At 48.5% G+C, this 23,235-nt stretch overlaps 1 protein-coding gene across 6 annotated transcripts in view; it reads right to left on the minus strand.

The window, feature by feature from the left end:
* The window catches only part of Ldlrad4 (low density lipoprotein receptor class A domain containing 4), a 370,745-nt gene that overhangs the window by 303,767 nt on the left and 43,743 nt on the right, over window positions 1–23,235 (minus strand). For 4 of the 6 annotated variants that reach the window (XM_076837229.1, XM_076837227.1, XM_076837228.1 and 1 more), the window contains exon 2: window positions 12,893–12,964. The exons of the other annotated variants lie outside the window; for them this stretch is intronic. The gene's annotated coding sequence lies outside the window, so the exon portion shown is untranslated. The remainder of the gene's footprint in view (window positions 1–12,892; window positions 12,965–23,235) is intronic. 6 annotated transcript variants of the gene reach the window in all.

Consider the following 23,235-nt stretch of genomic DNA (forward strand, 5'->3'; position numbering starts at 1 on the left):
TTTCAAAATTTCATCTGATTGATTCAAACCTCATCTGTTGGTCCAATAGATTTAGGGGCCATATCTCCCTAGTGAATGGGAAATTTCCCGTGCCGTGGCCTCTGCTGGGACACCCAGTCCGTCTCAAGCAGAAAAAGCACAATTAAAATCAAATGCACACATTTTAATCCTCAAAATCATTGCTTTGTTAAATTCAGGGGACTTAAAGATAAATCACCTTTACCTCCATCGAGACCCTTACTGCTCCTGAGTGTTAAAGACACAGTTGCTAAACTCTGGAGGGGTGAGCTTTCACCTGGCCTGTCTGCAGAGGGCCAGTCTTCAGAGGGCCAGACTGCACAGCGCTTCACAGTGGGGGGCGACAGCGGGCTGAGCCTGCACTGAGACAGCCAGCACAGGGCACCCCCAGCCCAGTCCTCTCAGCTCTGTCAACACTGCTCTGTGCTCACAGATGATCCTTGTCGCCAGCAACTCCGTTTCCCCAACTATAGAAGCCAACCTGTGACCCAGGGGCACCTAACCACGGAGTCACATCCCCAGCCCAATTTATGTTTTGTTTTGAGACAGGGTCTCCCTGAGTTGCTTGGGGCCTCACTAAGTTGCTGAGTCTGGCTTTGAACTCACGATCCTCCTGCCTCAGCCCCCTGAGTCACTGGATTTACAGGTGTGTACCACTATGCCTAGCAGGACCATATTTTATGGTTTCAATCAATGATTACTCAATTATTATTTCCTGAATGAATGAGTGAATGAGTGAGTGGATTAATATACAAAAGCAAAAAAAAAAACAAAACAGTTGGCCTTCTGAGGGGCCTTCTACCCTCTCGGCAACAGGGAGCCGAGTTCTGATCGTATTCTTCATCATCTGGTTTCCTGGAGCGCAACAGATGGGGCCTCCATTGGAGGGGTGTAGAGACATCAGTGGACCCAGCAGGCTGGGGCACGGGCGGGGGAGAGGACGTGGCCACGCCCTCCGAGGGGCTGCCCTGCTGTGACTCACAGACCAAACTCCATCCAGCCTGATAGACAGTCTATTTCAGTTTCGTTTCTTTTCTTTTTTTTTTTTTTTTAATTGCCTGTAAACAGAAATTTTCTCCTAGTTAAGTTAGCCTCAGGAAATTAAAATCCCATGTGTCACCACAGAAGGGTGACACATGGTGAATAGGCCTGTGGGTCGGCTGTCTCAGGAGGCCAAGGTGCCAAGCAAGCAAGGTCTCCAGATCTGCTCGATGGGGCTGGCAAGGACAGTCCCCAGGTGGTCTGCACCCTGAGGTAAAGGTTTGGTTTAGATGAACTTTAACTAACAGATAAAAGGCCTTTCCATTTTTCTGCTATACTAACTTCTTAGAGTGATTATGTCTCATTAATATGTTAGAGAGTTGTATAGTTTTATATCTCACCAAATGTTTTGCTACTGCCCACAGTTAAGGAGTTGGTCACACATCTGAAAGGGGAAAACAAAATTCTTTCAAGATATCCTGCTGTTGCTTCTTAACAAAAAAGAAACTGTGCACATTCTCACCACAGGATTTAAGATACCAAAAAATTCCTGAAACACATCCAGATTATTTTTTAAAGAATACTTGTCTGGAAAATGAAAAAAGAAAAACAGGCAACCAAAGAAAACAAATAAATGGAAACCTTAAATAGCTATCAATTCTTCTGGCTGAGCAAACATTGAACAATTTAGTGCTAGAATGGTTTCAGGATTGTTGTGCCTTGAAAAAGTTAAGACGCGCTAAGATAGCTGGAGAATGCTCAGGATATAAACAAAGATTAATGTAGAGAAGGTTGCTTCAAATTTTAAACCTACTACAAGCCAGGCACAGTGCTGCATGCCTGTAATCCCAGCAGCTCGGGAGGCTGAGGCAGGAGGATCATGACTTCAAAGCCAGCCTCAGCAACTCAGTGAGACCCTGTCTCTAAGTAAAAAAATTTAAAAAAAGGCTGGGATGTGGCTCAGAGGTTCAATCCTTGGAGAAAGAAAGAAGGAAGGAAGGAAGGAAGCAAGCAAGCTAGCTCACTGCGAGCTAAACTTTTAAGGTACCCAAAGTGTTAACACTTTTCTGTGGAGAACCATGAACCAGAAGGAATCTCTAGACCCTGATTTTAAGGACCAGGAAACCAAGACCTCAGGCCCAGGAGCTCTCTGGGAAACAAAGTCATGCAGTCTGATGGAAACATGGAGAGAATGGACGTCCACCAGTGAAGGGAGGCACCAACCACCAGGGTCTGCCTTTCTGCGGCCATGCCACATCACCCAGCTCCTGAGCCAGCCCTGTCTGCCCATGTAGAAGAACGGAAACACTGTGGAAATTGAGCATCTTGGCAGCTGGGGGCTTTCGGAAGCACCCATCAGGCCCCCTAAGCACCTGGGGCTCAGTTTCACTTGGGCTCACAATCAGGGTGTGAGATAACACAACGGGCAATGGGTCTGCACAGCCCACTCCCTACGGGAAGGCAGAGTCAGCTGTCCTGCACTGAACATCCAGAATGCCTCGCCCATGATCCCCCGAAGGCCAAGATACAGTGATTCTTCTTCAGCTACCTGAAAGCCTGTCCTTGAACGTGAGCTTTCACCCCAGAAGCTAAAGCACCCGACTCTGGCAAGAAAGGAATCACACCTGGTAGTTGTAAGTCAGCCATCCTTCTCCACAACACTCCACCTCTCCATGACAGTCCCAGAGGCTCAGCACCGGGCACAGCAGGGGTTGCAGTTGAGCAGAGATCTCTAAGACAGGAACAGATGGACCCCAAGTGACGTCACCAGTGACCCATGTCTTTCACTTTGCAAAGAATTAAAACTAGCTTTTTTTTTTTTTTTTTTTTGGTATTAGGATTGAACCCAGAGGTAATTTAACCTCTGAGCCTCATCCCCAATCCTTTTTTATATTTTATTTAGAGACAGGGTCTCATTGAGTCACTAATTGACTCAGTGAATTACTGAGGCTGGCTTCAAATTCATAATCCTCCTGCCTCAGCCTTCAGAGCTGCTGGGATTACAGGTGTGCCCCACTGTGCCTGGTACCAACTAGCAATTCTTAATCATAGTTTTATTCATGCTTTTTCTACTACAGTGACCAAAAGACAGATTCAGCGTTTTTTGTTCAACTGTAAATTAAAGACCGATGACACTCCCGAAGAAGGTTTAAAGTTAAGTGATTAGACAACTAACTAGCCATATATACTAACTTCTACTTACATTAACACATTTGCAAATCCTTAAACAAGTCTAGGCCCTGCAATCTACAAAAGGCTTTTAACCCCTAATGCCATAAAGGTCATCAGAAGTAATGTGACAAGCTTCATATAATCTTCCATTCCCTCAGATTATCCACCTCATAAGAGGGAGACAGGAGAAAATGACTACAATGTGATTTAAGTCCCTAAAAAGCCAACCACTGTGCACCCCAGAACTGAACTACTTTATTTTTAGAATTCAGAAAACCACAATACACGCTCGGAGCACATTGAAAATAATTGCTAACAAACAGGTCTAGTGCAGGGACCCTACAGAGAAGTGGGAAATACCAAGCAACGGGGTCCCTGAATCGCTGCTAAGTAGAACTGAGCCCCAGTTCCTAGGGAGGCCTAACCGGTGCTTCCAGAACCCCAGCTGCCAAATGCCCCAAGATGTGGAGGCTGCTATCTCCCTGGTGTTTTAATGCCTCTGCCAAAGCTCGCACTTGTTCACTTTTTTTTTTTTTAAGTTGTGTTTTAAATGCTTCTAAGTAGGGCAGTCATATCAGTAGGTCCTAACCACTGTGGGTGTTACCAAAGTGCAAGAGATGTGCTCTATCTCCAAGGCTCCTGGGAGTGGTATCACAGCCCCTGACTCACCCTGTAGCCCGTGGCTCCTAGGGAACTCCCTGTTCACCTACCTTCACAATACGGTGCTGACTCCTGTCAGGACACTTCCTTTTTGGCTTTGGTTATTAAAATTGTATTATTTCAGCAATATTTCTATCCAGAAATAGCCAGGCTATGTATCTGGCCCTATCATCAACTAAATGTTCCTTTGCTGTAAACCCGAGATAGTGTTAGTATCAACAACTGGATGTGAAATAAATAATTCAATTTCAATAACCCCTTTTCCTTTAAAGAGATACGGCACAGACCTTTATCAGTGTCATTTTGGCTAAACTGATGGAAGAAGACCAGAAAGAGATGACTTTATTAATCTGGAATTGAGAATGCAGCATTTTCCCGTTTTATTCTGGGTGACATTCTACTTATTTTCAACTGGACAAGTATAAAACTGCTCTATGTTTGATTACCTTAAAAACCTCACAAATCACCACAAGAACTGCTGCAAAGGAAATCTTCAGCAACGGAGAGTGATCGTTAGGATTCTTCCTGTGGTCCAGAGAGAGGCTTGGGAGATAATGACAGTGCTTCTCTGATGACTACTATGTCCATGTGAAATTTCCAAAAACCCAAATGATTGTACTGAACCTAGTTACACAGTAACTAGGTAGATTTTGCCTTAATCTCTTTGCCTCCTTTGATACAGGATTATAACATTTTTCCCTGTATAGAACCATTTCGTCATATTTCTGTAATTGGTCTTCCATTAATTACTCCCAGCTGCAAGGAGTTTCCATTAATTACCAGCATTTCCCCTGAAATAAACACTTAATGACCAAATGGGTCCTGGAGGGAGTGCTCCCCTCTGCACTCACCCCATGGCTCCATGTGAGGTCGGTATTGTATGGCAATAGAATTAGACCCCCGTGATGGGAGGCTAATGGTGGAGAGGCTGTGAGCCACTGGGCCCCAGCATCGTGGTCAGGACACCAGGCGGGAACGTGTCAAGTGTGCCTGAGCCAAGAGTTGATGATCCCACACAGAAGGCCCCGCTCCCTTCTAAAGTGAAGTGTGGAGTCGCCCTGCATGTCTCCATATGGGGTCCCACCCGCTAGACACAGGTGGACACCCACTCCTACCAGCACACTTGGGAAGACGGTAGAGGCTCTGCGTGTCCCCAGGGCCTAAAAACAACCAGGGCAACCCTTCCAACTGCACGAGGTCTCCTTAAAAATGCAAGTGGCTATGGGAAGAGAACAAGACGCTGGGTGGGGGGACCAGATGGGCGCACTGGCCACATGCACACACTGAAGGGGACCACAGCGTGCATCAATTAGGTCACTATTTTTTGAATGACACATCCAAGAGTGAGTGTGGGCTGCAGCAGTCCCAGGGCCTCCAGGTACAGATGGAAAACGGTCTGGGCAAGGGACACCCCAGAGTTTGGCAAAGCTCTAGGGCTGACCATTGAGCTGAGAAACTTGAACACAACAGATAATCGTGATGCTAAAATAAAGAGGACTGGACTAAGGCAAAAACACCTGCTCAGGTGTGTGGCACACCCCTGTAATCCAGCTACCAGGGAGGGCAAGGCAGGAGGATCAAAAATCCAAGGCCAGCCTGGGCAACTTAGCAAGACCCTGCCTCAAAGAATAACAAGGACTGGAGATGCCGCTCGTCTAGCAAGGGGGATGCCCTGGGTTCAATCTCTAGTAGCGCATGCACGCGCACACACACACGCACACCAGTGTGTCCTACTGAACATGCGATGTAGCAAGGCACACCAAGACTTCACCCCTTTGCCTGTTCTCACACTTGCTTTGTATTCTTGGGGTGATCTTGCCCTATGCTAATTACTGCCCCCATTTCAATCAGCTTTTTCACTACTAGAACTAAAAGATCCTACCAGAAAAATTTTAGGGGAGGAAAATTTATCAGAGGGCTCAGGGTTTCAGAAGCCTCCATCCATAGACAGCAGACTCCCCTCCTCGGGGCTCAATGTGAGGCTGAACATCACGGAGGAAGAGGGTGGCAGAGGACAGCAGCTCACAAGGTGATCAGAAAGTGGAGAGACTCCACTCTCCAGATACAGAATAGACACCCCATGGCCAGGCCCCAATGCCCACCTCCTGCAGCCACACCCCACCTGCCTCCAGCCCCCACCCAGTTCATCCCATCAGAGATCAATACACTGATTAGGTTAAGGCTCTACCCCAATCAGTTCTCCCAGAACCTTCTTGCTTTGCCTCACACGTGAGCTTTTGGGGGACACCTCATCTACACCATAACACCCCCACATCTCCGTTTTCAGTCATGACCTCTCTAGCTCAGAGTGCTGTCGAATGGATTCCCAGCCACTTCCCCACAGTGTCCTCAGATGTGCTGAGCCAAGGCACCTCCAGCCCAGACCCCTCGTTCACACACTGCGAGCCCCGTCTCTCCGCTGCTGTCTCTGCTCACGCCAGCTCCCCGTTCACCCAAGACGGAGGCCAGAGAGTCATTTCAGAGCCCGCCTCTGCTCCTCCACCCCGGCCTCTCCTCACGCTCCACATCGGGTCAGCCAGCCTACCCGACACCACTCCGCTGCAGGCCCTCTTCTCTGTAGAGACGGCTCATTTGGAGCCCAATCACTGGGGTCTGGAACGAGCTCCTTGCTCTTCTTCCTGGCTGGCCTTCCCGCTCCTGAGGGTCCCCTCCACTAGCTCCACCCTTAGCCACCAGACTCAGGTCCCTGAACACATTACATAATGACCTCATCTGCCCTGAAGAGCCCCCCAAGGCGCTCCACGCCCCACAGGATGATCTGCGGGGGCCTTCAAACACTTCCCGGCTTGGCACTGCTTTTTCAACTTTCTACCTCATCTTCCTTCCCAAGGTTGCAGGTCCCTTTGCTATTTCTCCAGCACACTGCTGACTTTCACCTGTGTGAGACTCTCCCTGTGCTCCGAAGGCTCTGCATGGGGCAGGCACGTTGTACCACAGTGTGATTGTTCCTAATGCCACAGAACTCTACCATGAAGGATGGCAGCGAGGTGGTCTTCCACCGCACGGAATCATTCCACTGCCACCAGCGATGCGCCAAGGTTCCACCATGCTAGGTATATTTTACCACAACTCTTTTTAAAAGGTAGGGCAGAGCCGGACACGGTGGCACACGCCTGCAACCCCAGCAGTTCAGGAGGCTGAGGCAGGAGGATAGCGAGTTCAAAGCCAGCCTCCGAAACTTCAAGGAGCTAAGCAACTCAGTGAGACCCTGTCTCTAAATAAAATACAGAATAGGGCTGGGGATGTGGGTCAGTGGTTGAGTGCCCCTGAGCTCAACCCCCAGTATCCCCTAAAAAAGTAGGGGGAAATCCTGAAAACTACTAAAGATGAAAATGGATGTAACCGACTTAAATATCACAATACCAAGTGGTAATAAGCTCATTTAAGGGCGACTCAAAAGCACCCTCGCATCCTTGAAAGTACCAAAATCCACTTGGCAAATGCACCTGAGCCTGTGGCATGACTCTTTCTGAAATGACTCAAGAATCAGCACATCTTCTTAATTTTCTAAACTCAGTGGGGCTACACAGACAGGAGGTGATGGGGCACGTGACCCTGTGGCCAGGCTAGCAGAGGCACCACACTGGGAAAATGCCTATGCCCAGGCCCAGAAAGATGAGACCCGGAAGCAGCCTCATTCTAGCACACGACGGCACGGGAAGAAAGTGAGCACAACACCACAGAACCTGCAATACAGGCAGCCGCTCTGGAACTTTTCCAAAGTAGGGGGCTGGGGGCGTGGCTCCGTGATAGAGCGCCTGCCTAGCATGCACGAGGCCCTGGGTTCCATCCACAGCACTGCAGGGAAAAAAATATATAGGCAATGCAGACTCAGGTCCACAGAGCTTTTAGGACAAAGCCTCCTTACCCAAAGCCCCATCTCCACAGGTACCCTTTACATTCTGCTCTGGAAAACCAACAGAAGTGGCCATGGCTTCCTTGTTCTTCCACCTACATTTGTGGATTCAACAGAATTATTCTGTTCCTAAGTGGATTATGTGGCCCAGAAAGAGGGACCACCACTCTTAGCCAGGGCAGTCCCCCGACAGGGCACCTGGCAGCTGGGATGCTTCGTACTTGTGACCTGTCTGTCCACTCACTCAGCAAATCCCCCTCTGGAGCGTGACTGGCCAACTCAGACAGAAGGTACCCAAGCAGCCCCGAGCCTGGGTGTGCAGGAAGGCCAACAGGCACTGGCCTGAGGTCTTCTGCACTGTCCCCCAACCCATGCACAGCTCGATTGCTCTAGCACAGCCCCAGGTGCCAGAAAGACAGGCAAAAAATAAGGAGAGCCACTGCAAACCAGACCACAGGAAAGAAGGAGGAAGTTGTTGATTACACGTCAGGCTGAGCCCAGACAGACCCCAGACGCCCCGAGCACAGCAGGCCCTCTCCCAACCACTCAGCTTGCGAAGTTAACCAAGCATCACCAAACAGCCTTTGGCAGGAGTCGCAGCCAACACAAAAACAAATATTATATAAAGTTGAAGTAGACAGCCTGGGCAGAAAAAGCCCAGTTGACACTTCCAACGGTCCCCTTTGTGTTGCAGGTCACACACTCTGTGACCAAATCCCTCCCCTCCCCTGGCCTGTCCTCTTCAATCCCGCCCATGTGGCCCTGAGCTCCACTCATTACCCTTCCAAGTTGACCATCACTAAGAAGATTTCTCCCAGTCAAACGAACCTCGCATCTCATGCTCTACTGCAAATGCTCTTGACCTTTGGGGAGGTCAAAACCTTACTGAGAATCCCATCAAAGCCCTGACATTCTCCCCAGGAGCAAGCGTGATTGCAGGGAACTCACAGATGCCCTGAGCTGCCTGGGGTTACAAGCCTCGGTGGCCGTCCCCATGCCCATCTCCTCCCATTTCCCTCCTGCACTGAATTTGAGAAAAGCTCAGTAACCAGCCTCCATTTGGAAGAATTATATAACTCCAACAAATGTCAAGAATCCATAAGGACTCCTTCCAGAAGACTAGCCATGACATAAAGTCTGCAGGAGAAGGTCACGTCCCTCATCTCAAGAGCTCTGGCCAGTCGGACTTGCAGCATCCCCGAAGGACACGCCCTCCCGGCGACTGCCACGCAGATGTACCAACATGACTTGCAGGGACTGCTGAGACTCAGTCTGTTACAACTGGCATCGGCTGCCACGGGCAAGTCATCAGAAGAACCTGACCTTGGCAAAGCACATTTTACACTTGAGCACAATTCACTGGGTGACACCCAGCGGGGCGCAGGGAGGCAGGAAGAGGGAGAAGGTGCTGGAGTGTGCTGCCTGGCACTGCCCACCCCACAGCACTGCACAAGCCACCTCACCCACACACATAGACCCAACCCACGAAGCCAAATTCTCGAGCTGCTGCTGAGAATCCCATAAAAAGCAATGCTATTTCTAACCTCCCGCACCATGGAAAAATACACCCGCCACCAAGCAACCCAGAATCTCTGAAAGGTTTATTTTTATACTCTTTTCCCCACGCCCCCACCCCAACCTCCCCCACAAAAATTTAGGTGGAAAATTTGCTAGCTTTTTAGCAGCTTAACAATACTGTGCTAGGTATCAACTGAAGAAGTTGCCAGCACGCTGGAATTGAAAGCAGAATGTTCAAGGTGCTTTTCTGATAGGACTCTGCACACCTACTTGAGAAAATAATATAATCTAATAATAGGAAGACAGAAACCACCAAACAGACAGAGAAAATCCCCCAGGTCCCAGACCACGGGGGAAGCAACAAAAGGAAGAAGCTCCTCTTCCGAAAGCCTGTCCCCGCTTGCTGGCCCTCCTCCCTGCAATGCCCGTTTTCCTAGTCCAGCCCATAGATAGAGGCGACCCGCGCTCGTGACGCCCTTGCTGGGCTTCTGTTTTTCTCAATGCTACTCTGAACCTGAATCTGAAGGGTGAGCTGGGGCTCCAGACCTGACTCCCTGGTGCTGCACAGATGAAGGACTCAGGCAGGGTCGGGAAGGGGTAGGAAGGCACTGGAGATGAATGAGGATTGCAGGACCCAGAAACTTCCAGAAGCTAAGAGAGACCCTTGAACCAGGACTCCTGGCACTGGCAGCCATGGGGTCACCTCTCTGATGACAACCTGGAAGGACAGCAGAGGCTCCAACCCGCTGCGGTCCAGCTGCTCATGCAGACAGGACATCCTGGTGCAGCTCTGGAGGAACCTAACCTGAAGGCAGAGTTCACTCCCAGAGTTGGGAGCCAGGCCCCTGTGCCACACCCAGCCATTTCTGTTGGGTCACGTTTTTCACAGTTTAGTCGGTTTCAATGCCAAAGATGACTCTGTACCGACATCTGGTGAAAATAAGCATTAATTTATTTACCAGAGTAGAAAACAGGAACCCACGTTTAAAGGTGATGAGCGCTTATCTCAGTTCTACTGTTCTTCTTTGATTCTACCCTAAAGGTTTTAAATTTAAGGCAAGAACAGGAAGGTCGGGTCCTAGGGCTACATGGCAGTGGAGAGGGTTGTCTGTTAACTGCCGAGGGTCACCCTACTGGGACCACAAATCGCACAACGACTCCATGTCCCACAGTCTATCAAGGACGTTGAAGGGAACCAAGACAGGTGGGATTCTCCCCAACTGCATCCTCTCGTCTGCTGAGAGCCAAGCAGATCCAAGGCTGAGGTTCCATTCTCTCAAGAGGAGAAATGGGTGAAGAGAGGTCAGGAGCAACTCCCTGGCCTGCATCCCAGAGGCTACACCCCAGCACGCCCAGCACTTGGAAGACACCTGTGAAGTTCTTCAGGAATTCTCCCTGTGCTGATCGAGGACAGGGATTGCCACCTCTGTCTCTTTTCCTCTAATCCTCCCACCTACTGTGTACCAAAATGCTGAATCAGGCATCTACTAAATAATTCTTCAAGATAAATAACATCCCATTAAAAGTCAAAAAAGTTGAGACTCAGAGCTAGAACCTGGTGTGCGTCACAAAGTGAATAAAATCCACGAGGCGAGAATTCAACCCAAATTCTGCGGCTTGTGACTCTACTTTACAAATGCCACATGCCAAGGGGCAAGCCTTGAGCTCATCCAGGAGGCCCAAGTGATGAAGCGCATTAACAGCGCCCTACACATGCAGACCCACCCCCAGTTCAAAGCCAAGTTCAAACGAATCCATGTAGAGAAAGAGGGTCTGTGCAAAACGCAGACCTCCGAGGGCTTCCCAGACAGGCAGAGCACTGAGCCGTAATGCCACCTGTCCACTGCCTCAGCCCTTAGGAATGTCTCACGGCCCAGCTGTGAGCTGCTTAAGGGACCAAGCTTTACAAGTAACAGAGTGAATATAAATTCCAGGACAGTCAACTGTAAGGACCTATTTTAGAGGTGTGAAAGTTCTTACGACACCTCGGAATCTAAGTCTGTGCTTGAAAATTACCCGTGATGCGTGAAGCAGCATGCGGGTCTGCAGAGACAGCCTCCCCTCTCGGACCTCTCTGGGTGTGGGGGTGGGGGTGGGGCAACGCAGCTTTCAATCGAACCTGAAAGCCACACTCAGCAACTGCAAGTTGAGAAAAAGTTTTCCATTACCAGTTTTGAAAGTTGCTTAAAATAGCTGACAGAATGAGGTAATCCCATATAAGGAGGAAAATCAGATACTTATGTAATTTTCAAGAATTATTTCTACTTTTGCCAAAGTTTTGCAAATCAAGTTGGGCAGCCCTTCGGGGCATAGGCCAGTGGGTGCATTAGGAGGGTTGGTGAACATCGACTTGGGGCAGCTTCAGCTTGGGGTGGGTAAATTCAAGGGGGCTGTATTTGGGATGAAGGATGCAAACAGAGCTGCACCCCCAGTTTGTAGGCCCTGGTGGGGTCGAGCAGTCACCTCCCACTCAAAGCTGGTGGTAGGTGCCAAGTTACAGAAGAAACCTAGTGCAGCTCACCAGCTCTCACAGGGCAGCAAAGATGGGAATTCTCAAGCCTCATGCTGCTCCTTTAGGATCTCAGGGGCCAGATGAACCATTCTTCAGTCCCTGAACACCCAGGAGATGAATGAAGGCTTATCACGCCCCGTGAGTCCCGGTGCCTTGCACTCCATATTTTCAGACCTCTGATAGTGAAACTCACAGGAACCCTCAAGGCAGCAGTAGACAGGAACCCACTGCACTCAATCAGCCAATGGCCCACTGTGCGACTCCCGCTCTTAAGCACCTGCCATGCTAGGAAGGGTCCAAGTTGTGAAAAGCCCCTTTAAATTCAAGCACCTGTGTGCCTCGGTGAAGAAGCACCCTAAAACCCCTCCCCAGTCCCCGTCATCTATTGCCAATAGCAGCCATAGATACAAAGGTCTGGGTGTGCTGAGCCCCTCCAAACACACCTCCATCCATGTCCTTCATTTGACGAGTTCCCTGGAGCTCCCTGCTGTGGGCACTGTCCTTCAGCACAATGCAGTGGGTGCGAGGACAGGGGACGGGGCTGGGGGTCCACTGGCCCTTAGAAACTTTCCATTCTAGCAAGGAATTTGTTACAAGCAATGAGCACACCACCTGGCACATTAAAAATTTAGGGAAAAAAATTACACCTTGTATTTCATAGAACTTCCTCCCTTCCTCAAGATTCTCAAGTGCGTCCCCAACTGATGTTCCCTGCTATCAGGTGAAGCCTGACAATCAGGCAGGACAAGACTCACTAAAGCCACTTCAGAGTTGACAAAATAGAGGCACAGGGAAGGGAGGGGGGCATGCCTAAGGGGAAAAGCGGACGGTGGGCAGGTGGGCAGGCTAGAGGGCGGGGACACTCCTGGCAGCCTCCAGCACCTCCCCTGGCTGTCCCCCAAGGGGGCTGGCTCTGAATGGGGTTTGGGCCTGAAGATATCAGAGGTGACTCAAACACATATGTGTCATCTAAGCCTCTGCTGAAGACACCCCAAGTCCCAGCCACTTAGCCCCCTCGACACACACAAAGCAGCATATACACACACACAGGCACACCAACATAAAACCAAATGCAGTAACTCAGGAAGGGACCATCTCAGAATGGCTGGTGTTGACAGTCTTTGAGACAAAGAAGAGCTGGAAGCCCCACTCACCTTTACCACTAGGAGCAGACAGGTATCAGTCCTTGGAGGCGGCGGCGTGAGCTGGCAGGTGCAGAGCTTGCACTACAGAAAGGAAAAGAAGGGCCGTCAGGGCACAGTCCTTCCTTTCCCTTGGAACACCCACCCCCAGACACACCAACTTCCAGAAAATGTCTGAGGGCTGTCAAAACAAGAGGCACAAATATCAAAATAAAGCAAATAAAAATGTGAAGATAAGCAGCAAGTATTAAAGGGAAGGAAGAGGGGATTTCAGCAGAACCTCTGGAACAGGGAACACGGAACAGGAACCGGCCCGCCCCACCTCCGACCTGCAGGGAGCAAGACCAGCTGCTCCGGTCGGTTCCTCCCTGAAATCCCGGCCTGCTTCTATGCCCTCCTGAAGCTCTGGCCTCTCTGCCCGCCCTCTGTCCCATCCTCTGATACATCCTCCACTGGGTGCTGCAGATTTTGTCCAGGCTATACAACCCGTCGCCAGCCCCCTCGCCCCAAGATGGTGAGCTGACTCCACGCACACAGGGCCTCGGAGGCTGAGCACGGTGCCTCCTCAGGAGACCTCCACGCACCTTTCAAAGCAGCTTCAGGAAAACTCGGTAAAGCTCTGCCTCAGATACCACAAGTGCCTCTCAGCACCCGGCCTGCCAGTGGGTCGGATGCTCCTGTCCAAGGCTGAATGAGCCGCCATCTGTCTAGCTTATGTGCCGTGCCCCCTCCAGGAGGCTTGTCCCTCAAAGCACAGTGCTGCCATATGTCACTCCCGAGTGATCCGCCAATGCTAAGGCATCTAGATAAAAAAAATGACTGCACCTAGCTCAAGGGCCCCGTGAGAGTCCCACAGAGGCCCACCCCAACACCTGAGCCAGTGCCTCCCTGTGTCTGTACAACTCCCCCTGTCACTACTGTGGGGACATCTCTTTTTTTTTCCCACTTTTTTTTATTGATGCGTTTTGGTTGTATGTAACTGAGGTGATCTGTGGTTACATATTCGTACCTGCATACACTGTAACAACATAATTGGGCCATGATCACTCCCCAGCACTTCCCCCTCCTTGCCCCCTTCCACCCCTTGATCCCTTTCCTCTACTGATCTCTCTTTGATTCCCATAAGACCCACTCCCAACCTTCTTTTGCTTTCTCTTTTTTTTTTCCAGCTTTCAATTTTTTTTTAAATTTTTATTGTTGGTTGTTCAAAACATTACATAGTTCTTGAAATATCATATTTCACACTTTGATTCAAGTGGGTTATGAACTCCCATTTTTACCCCCATTGCTTTCTCCTCTCTGACTTCCACGTATGAAAGAAAACTTGACTCCTTGACCTTCTGAGTTTGACTTACTTCCTTTATCATAATGGTCCCCAGTTCCATCTATTTTCCTGCAAATGACATAATTTCATTTTTCTTTATGACTGAATAAAACTCCATTGTATATACATACCACAGTTTCTTTATCCATTCCTCTCTGATGGACACCTGAGTGGGTTCCACAGTTTGGCTACTGTGAGTTGGGCTGCTATAAGCATGGGTATGCAGGTATCCCTGGAGTAAGCTGACTCTAATACTTTAAGATACAGACTGAGGAGTGGTCCAGCTGGGCCATATGGTGGCCTTCTGAAGAACCTCCATACTGATTTCCATGGTGGTTGTCCTAATCTACCATGTCCTAGTCCCACCAACAGTGAGTGTCAAAGTGTCCCTTTCTCCACATCCTCTCCAGCACATGTTATTATCTGTGTTCTTGATGGCTGCCATTCTGACTGGTGTGAGATGAAATCTCAGGGTAGTTTTGATTTGCATTTGCCAAGTTGCTAATGATGTTGAACACTTTTTCGTATATTTGTTGGCCATTTGTATTTCTTCCTTTGAGGAGTTGGACATTTCTTTCTCCCCTCCTTTCTTCTCTCCACTGAGAGAAGAAAACATGCACTTCTGATTCTCCAAAACTTAGGAACAGGGATCCCTCTCCCAAAGCTTTCTGGGACTCAAACGCTGTGATCTCTTGGGAACAGAAGTCAGTGAAATGACACAAGCGTCCTGGTTAGGGCAGAATCCCATGTGACTCCACAGTGGATGGTGCCCTTGTATAATTCCCTTCCCTTGAGCACAGGAGTAACTTGTCACTTGTTTCTCACCAACAAATGGCACAGGTGCCACTCCCTTGATCAGGTTCCCCTGTGTAGGAATCCATCTCAGTAACTACAGTGAGGTGCCCTTGCTGGTTCTGAAGAAGGGAGCTAACAAGACAGGGTCCTGTCTGTGAAGGGGCCACGAGGCAAGGAGAGCAGGGATCTCTGAGAGCTGACAGCAGTCACCAGCTGACAGCCAGCAAGGAAACAGGGATCTCAGCCCCACAGAGACAAGCAAGCTGACTCTGCCAATAACATGAATAAGCTTGGGAATGGATCCTTCCCCACCCAAACCTCCAGATGAGAACACAGCCCCTGAGCTACGGACACTGTGCAAGAATGATCCTTGTACTTGGCCTCTAGGCTCATGACAATTTGCTATGTAGCAATGTAAAATCACTAAATCTAGTTTAGTAATAGAGAGATACGTAAAATATGTATCTCTTAAGTGCAAACATAACCGGCACATCAGAACAGCCCTCGCTGCCTGAGGCATCAAAGGTACAACTTCATTTTTCCCACTCCTGGTGAGCAAGAACCCATCACCTCATCCTGGCATCCCAAGACTTTGCTAAGCGAACCACTGAGAAGCCTTTACCTTTTTTTTTTTTTTAATGAGCCAAACTGAAAGCATTATGATCTGCAGATCTCCATACACTATGATAAGGCCACAGCAACTGAATTGGTCCGTCCTTCTAGCCAAGTTTGTACCTTCAAAGAAAATTTCAAAAAAACTGACAGATGTTTAGCTCCTGCTCGAGCCCAGAGGCTGAAGGCACAGCTCCCCCTGGTCCCATCTCTTCATTCTACCTGGGAGCCTCAGTCTGTGCTTAGAAATGTCACTCAGTAGTTACAACTTTGGCCAAATATCCTTGCTGCTTCTCTGGCATTTTAGCTATGTAACAGCTCAAGGTTAAAAACAAAAACTTCCCTAAAAAATCTACAGAGCAAGAATTTGTGATTCCTTCTTAATTTTTCATTTGTATCAATAAGTCTTTCATTCTCAACCAAAATGAAAAAGTCCTGAGTGGGTCAAACAAACGGGTTCTAATTCTGACACTAATTCTGAAGCGACTTCCTGGCAATCTTTTTTTTTTTTTAATATATTTTATTTGTCAACAGACCTTTGTTTTGTTTGTTTATTTTTATGTGGTGCTGAGAATCAAACCCAGTGCCTTATACATGCTAGGAAAATGCTCTACCACTGAGCTACAACCCCAGCCCTCCTGACAATCTTTTTAAAAAATTCTTTATTTTATTTTGTTTTTTATGATTAAATTGGTGATTTTTAATTCTCTGAATTAAAACTTTTATCTAAGCTCTGTTTAAAATAAAAGTTGGAAGCCAGGTGTGGTGGTGCACACCTGTAGTCCCAGCTTTTCCTAAGGCTGAGGCAGGAAGATCCCCTGAACCAACAATTTCGAGACCAGCCTTAGCAACATATTGATACCATGTGTTAAAAAAAAATAATAATCAAAGAAAAGCAGAATGTCTAAATAAAGTCAGTTTCTGCTACCCTCAAGAGATAAATTATTGCTTTTATTACAAAGAATACTGTGACTAAAGTTGTGTGTTAGATTTTGAAAAGGCTGATTTTAATAACAGGCATATTTTTAAATATTCAAATTAGTTAAATTACTTAGAAGGTACAAAATAAAAACTTCATTCATTATGGAAACTTTGTTATATTCCCCCAAAATCCATATTCAGGAACTTATTCTACATGCCCATTCCTTCACCAATCACTTAATAAACATGAACATTATTTCCAAGGTTTATCCCCTTATCCTCAGCTTCTCAGACAGAAGGATTCTCACACCCAAGCCAAGAAAAACTATAAACACCAGTCCCGGAATTCGAGGCAGAGAACTTCAACAAACTCACCTCTTCCTCCCGGCATAACCTGCACTCCTTCAGGCCCATCTCTAACTGTGAAAAACAGCCAGTGGCCCACAGCTCAGAATCCTCCTGGACGGGGTGAGGCAGGGAACCGGAGCCCACGCAGCAGAAGAAGCCAGCCCAGGCAGAGAATCAGCCCTAGGTCACAGCGCCACCCGACACCCCACAGCTTCTTTCCCCCTGTTCTACGGACAGTGAGTCTTCTCCACAGTCTCACATAACACAGCTCAAAGCAAAGTCCAGCAAGGGCTTCAAACCACAGCCTGGGTGTGAATGTCACACCTTCACTTGGGACATGAGGGCAGCAGAACTGTTCACTTGGAGACAGTGGAGGACCAGGTCAGCACAGCCGCTCACAGAGAGTGCTGGCTGCGTCCTCCTGCCATACCCTGCTGCTGCTGCAAGCATCTCAGGATCTACAAGTGCCTTCCAAAGTGATAAGGGCAGCCTCCAGGTTCGGACCAGGTCACCAACCCAACCATCTCTGAATGACACCTCCCTGGCGTGCTGGGACCCGTGAGCTCGTGTGAAGCAGGGCAACCTGAGGGGGTGGGGGTACTCCTGAACGTGAGCAGGCCATGGGTGCGTGACGGCAGAGGTCACAGGCACCAAAGGGACGGGAGCCACATATGTCACTTATTCAGCGGTGCCAGGCAAGTGCTCTGCCACTGAGCTGTTATTCTTCATCCTCACAACGTTCTCACTTCCTCTTGAGGGTAAATGAAGAATTTGTTCCTGAGAAGGGTTAAGAGGAAGCTGGCTGCAGACTTCCTTCCTTTCTCTGCATGGGGACGCTCTCCAGCTGGGGATGGGCCCTGTGAAGCAGGGCCATGTAAAACACAGCCAGCCCTAGGGACAGGACCCGAGGCAGCTCCGTGGAAATTGTAACTTGGGACAGGAAAAAACTGGCCGTTTCCAGAACGTTTAGTGTTACAGAAGGAGATTTCCAAGGAGAAACCATTCTCGCTCAATGGTATTATTTCAGGATGGCTGGAGGTGGGCCTGCGTCCCCCTCAGACACAGCAACACCTGCTGTTCCCGTCAGGGACATTGCACCTGCGCTCAGGAGAGGCACAGGTGCATTATATAGTCACTCCCCCTGCAGAGCCACAGGCTTTGTTCTGATGCGCTGGTCGCATCCTGGTGGCCAGCACTCCCGCATGACGTCTTCTCTCACTGGCCACGTGGCTTCAGAACCAACTGATACTGATCATGGGGCGTCTTCTCTGGGGCTCAAGGTCCCAGCAACAAGCTCTGTCATGTGCACAGAGTCCAACCTCAGTGGAGTGCCAGCGGCCAAGGTGGCCAGAGCCACCTGACAACAGGAAGTAGACTGGTGGCCTCCTGCAGAGCCCAGGCCTGCTCTGCAAGGCCACCTCAACCCAGGGACCAAGGAGGCCACAGCTCCAGCTGCCCAGCCCACCACGGCCTCGAGTCTGGTCACCTGTTTCCCAGCCAACCTTGGCGGCCACTCTATCCAGGCACCTGGGGCTCAAGGGACACACCTGGCAGATGCAGCCCAGCCAGGAGGAACCAGAGGACACAGGGCCAGACGCCGCCTGTCAGCTGTCTGGCTTAGATCAAGTTTTCTTGTCCCAAAATAGAAATAAAGGGCCTCTTCAAAGCAGACGCAAGGGCGAAACCTCCCGTGGTGCCCACTGGGAGGGAACACAGCAGGGCGGCCGCTCTGGCAAAGCATTTCCTCAGCTCAGAGGCCTGGCGCTAGGCCTTTGCCAGCAGACAGGGAAGAGGCTGGACTCTCCCAAGACCTGGCATCTTCCAGGGGCTTCTGGCCCAGCTCAGGAAGCACAGACTCCGCCTGGCTCCCACACACTTCCTAGTCCACAGAGCTGGACTGACAGCATGGGATGGAGGCAGAAATGGAGGCTCCAGCAGCCTCCAACCAAGGTCTGTCAATCAGGGAAAGGCCGTGCATCTGCCTAAAGCCAAATGGCCTCCTGCCCTCCTGCGCATTTGGCTTGAGCACTTCATAGGTCTCCTGTTTTCTGGGTTTTTAAAAATATTCTGGGCATCACCCTTGACATTGCCATAGCAGGGGTTCCCAGAAGAGCAGCTTCAGAAGAAAACTCAAGGCTCAAGACCCCAGCTTTCACACCTTATCACCTCTCATCTTCAGACACCCAGCTCAAGTCCCATCCACTGGGCTGAGAAAGGAAGACACGGGGAAGTCAGAGGTGAAGGGTCATGGCTTAGTCACACAGATGGGTCAAGACATTGGCCTCTGCCTCATGCCCAGGAGATAATAATAATGTAAACAATTATAATAATAAGGTAACACTCATTTAGCAAAGGCCCACCCTGGCACTTTACATATCAGCTCAGCTGATGCTCACAGCAGCCCTGTGGGGATGTTGTTATCCTCAGCTTACAAACGAGAAAACCAGAGTCCAGAGAATTTAGGTAGCTTGCCCAGGTCACACGGCTATTAAGAGGCATGGCTGGGACTTGAACCCTGTTCCACCCTATAGTCAGATCTGCACAGCAATCAAAACAAATAGTTATAATAAGTAAAGCATAAATGAGATAGCAAATATGAATGTGCTTAGTTCTTGGGAATTATTATCATTATTATTCTATTGACCTCTTAAAATTTTGCATTGAATATAGGCCCAGCTTTCGACAGAGAGCCGTTTCCATGTGCTGAATTCCCTAGATCCATGATACTTGGTCATTCTCCACTGAATTATGTGGACTGTGGCATGTTTTGGTTTTTTGTTTGGTTTTGGTTTGGGTTTGGGTTTGCTAATGAGAATTGAACCTAAGGGCACTTAATAACTGAGCCACATCCCCATCCCTTTTTATTTTGAGACAGGGTCTCCATAAGTTACTGAGGCTGGTCTTGAACTTGTCATCCTCCTGCCTCAGCCTCCTGAGTTGCTGGGTTTACGGGTATGTACCACCACACCCAGCTAGACTCTGTAAGTCCTCCTGGACCCTTTGTACTTTCAAACATCTTTTGTACAACATACACATGCGTATTATAAATAAACAAATATAGATCCATCGTACACATAGGGTTATGGTATTTAAATACACACATAGAGAGATCCCAGGTATAACTTTTTAAGACTCTGAAAACAATACTCAGCCTTACTGTCTGAAATACATCCCATCTTTTATTGCAAATGACTTTTCTAATGTTGGTTTTGACCTACAAAGATGATTTTGGAACTAGTGAGTTTGGACCTGCATAGAAGAGCAAGCTCCAGCTACCAATAAAACTTCCCGGATGTCCTAAAGGGTGATCCTTTCCAGCACAGCCTGCAGGACTCAGGAACCAACCGGAAAGCACAGAGGAGCTCAGTGTTCTCTGCTGGAGCCAAACAGAGCCCGCCCCGTCTGTACTATCTGTGCATGGACTTTGCAAATAAAGCCTGGAATCCAATATTCTGAAATAACTTAATGAAAACACATTCTACTGCTAAAGTGTCTTTGCCTTGGCTTTCATTGCTTCGATACACTTGTAAACGGTCATTCCAACAGGCCTGGCACAAGCATGGCTTTGCACTCCAAAGTAGGCTGGCTGCATTCTGCAGGTCAGCCGTGAGCCCTGAGCTCACAGGCTCCCAGGAAATGGGGGGCCCTGCAGCATCCCACAACAAAGCGCTAGGCAGCCCTGACTCCTCTGCAGACCAAGGCACCTGCCCAACTCCCCTACAAGTGTGTTCAAATCTGATCAAGGTAACATCCGTCAGATGTTAATGGAGATGTTCATAGACAGAACCAGCCACCTGGGAAGAGTGGCATGCAAAACACCCAAGGGGACACTAAGAGGAGGGAGAAGAAGAATACGGAGAGGCCACCAACTTTGAAAGCAGCAGGCCTGGTGCAGGAACCAAACCTGAGCAAGCGTGAACCGCCAACAGCCTGGCCCTTTGGAGAAACTCCGACACCAACGATTCAGATGGATGAAAAAGCAGGCATGTTATACGCACAGGGTGTGGGTGGGACACAACAAGGTCTCAGAAACTGTCACTAACCGCCTCGTTAGGGCCCAAGTGCAGGGTGCGACATCCACGTACAGACTGTCACTTCTGCACAAGTGGACGGCTGGGTCATAGGTTTTTTTTAAAAAATTATTAAGCCCCTCTTCATTCTGCCCCCTCTTACCAGACTCCCCAGCATCTTCTCCATGAGGCCATCAGAAAAATAACTCTTGGAAGCCCTGCCCGTCTCAGAGGCCAGCGTTAACCAGCTATGGCCTGGAGAGCTGCTCAACGTACTGGGGGCTCCTAAGGGTAAAACCAAACTCCCAGGAAAGACAGGCCCTGCTCCAAGATAGCTTTCTCTTACTCAAAACCACTCCTCCTTTCCTCATTCTTGTGGGTTTCATTAAACCAGGAAGCCCAGGACACTGTAAACGGATTTGCTAGTTTCCATACTTGCTGCCAAATTTCCATTTCTGCAAAACCAATTCGAGAGAAAGAGAGAGAGAGAGACAGAGAGAGAGAGAAGCTAATCTTCTAGCTCTCCACATGGTGCAATTTATTCAGAACTTGGGGTAAAAAGTTGGAAGGCAAGAAATCAATTGTGGGCAAATAATGTCAAGGTAAATCTACTGCCTTTAGTTTTCAAGTGACTATTTGTCTCAGAATCACTTCCTCTTCCAACTTCTGGAAAGTTGTGTTTTTTTTTTTTTTTTAAAGGTAGACACTGCCAAACAATGGCCTTGTTAAAAGCCAAAGTTTGATTATTTTAAGGTAATAGTTTTACTATCTTTTAGCTGAAAGAGTTCTCATGAAAATCCATCCAAACCACTAACTTTGTTAAGAATTTTTATGGGTTGACAATATAATACCGCATGCTTCCAGACGTTTGAGGGTTCTATTTTGTGCATTGCTGTGGCTTTTAAGAGAGCAGTTCAATCTGAAGTCAGTGGCAGAGGTGAGGGACAGGGAAGGCGAAGGGGGAGACACTGGAGTGACTCAGGAGAGCAACACTCCACTAACAGGAAACCAAGCTCCAGGCAAGAGAGGAGGCGTCAGCTGCTGAGCACTAGGTGGAAGAATTATCTGGAAAGCACAAAACATCTTGCATCTGCTGACTCATTAAAATAGCTCCCTTTCTACGTGCCTTCAGGAGTCAGCTCAGGGATGCACTCAAACACCAATAAGCACCGTGATTTCAGATCCTGAGATAAATTCAGCCCTCCATGAGCCAGAATCCAAGCAGCTGAGAAATTCAAACAACTGGCATTTTTGTGAGAAGCAAAACTACAACCACATAAGGTGACTGGCCAGCTCCCTAAAGACAAGGGCCCTGCTCAAAAGCGCAAGAGTACAATTTTTAAATACAAAAAAGGTAAGGGCTGGGTTGTGGCTCAGCGGTAGAACGCTCACCTAGCGCGTTCAAGGCCCTGGGTTCAGTCCTCGGCACCATATAAAAATAAATAAATAAAAACAAAAGTATTATGTACAACTCAAAGAAATAAATATTTTTAAAAAAAAAAATGGTACAAGAATGCATTGGTCTGCCACATGATCGTAAACCAACACTCAGAAGGGACAGTGGGTGATGCAACTTCATCCGTTCTCATCACATGGAAGTTTCTACCAAAGATCCTCAGGAAAGCTGCTGGACAAAGCTGGTTCCTGATCAATCCACCTGAATGAAGCTTCTATCTGTGGCTTAAACCTTCCAGAAAAGCAGAAGATGCGAATGAACCAGCGTAGCTGAGCTACGCGTGCCATCCACAGAGAACCTTGTCCATCTCGGAGTTCAGGGGCCAAAAGCCTGGGGCTGAGCAAAAACAGACAGCCAGTCTCGGGCCTGCAAACGCTGCACAGGTTACTGGAAAGCAAATCAGCAAACAGGCTATGCCCCTGGAAAACTTCACAGTGCTGATAAAACTATCCTCCTTTTCAAATTCCACCACAGCATGTGACAGGTGAATCTGGTGCAGGTGGGGTTTAAAATAAATAGGATGGACCACCCTTCCAGTGACCGCTAACACTAAAGGCCTGGATGTGTGTGTGCACACACACACACACACACACAAGCAATCCTGGAGATCTTAACAGAGTTTTCAGACATCCCAAACATTTCTCTTATAAGTTAAAAGAGCATGGCAAAAATATAAAGTTGACGCATGGCTGCCTAGAGAAAATGTTTCTAGTGGAATTAATTATTTGGTCCTTGCAAGCAAAAACACATTTTGCAAACATGCCTGCTAATTTTTCAGAATGACAGCATGAGAATATTTTATGCCAGCCTCCCCCTTGCCACCACCACCTTACCAAAACCCAGGCCAGAACTCAGAAAATGTTATTACCACAAGAGATGCCATGTGAAA

This window comes from Callospermophilus lateralis, chromosome 17 (genome assembly GCF_048772815.1).
Source record: "Callospermophilus lateralis isolate mCalLat2 chromosome 17, mCalLat2.hap1, whole genome shotgun sequence".
Taxonomy (NCBI): Eukaryota; Metazoa; Chordata; class Mammalia; order Rodentia; family Sciuridae; genus Callospermophilus; species Callospermophilus lateralis.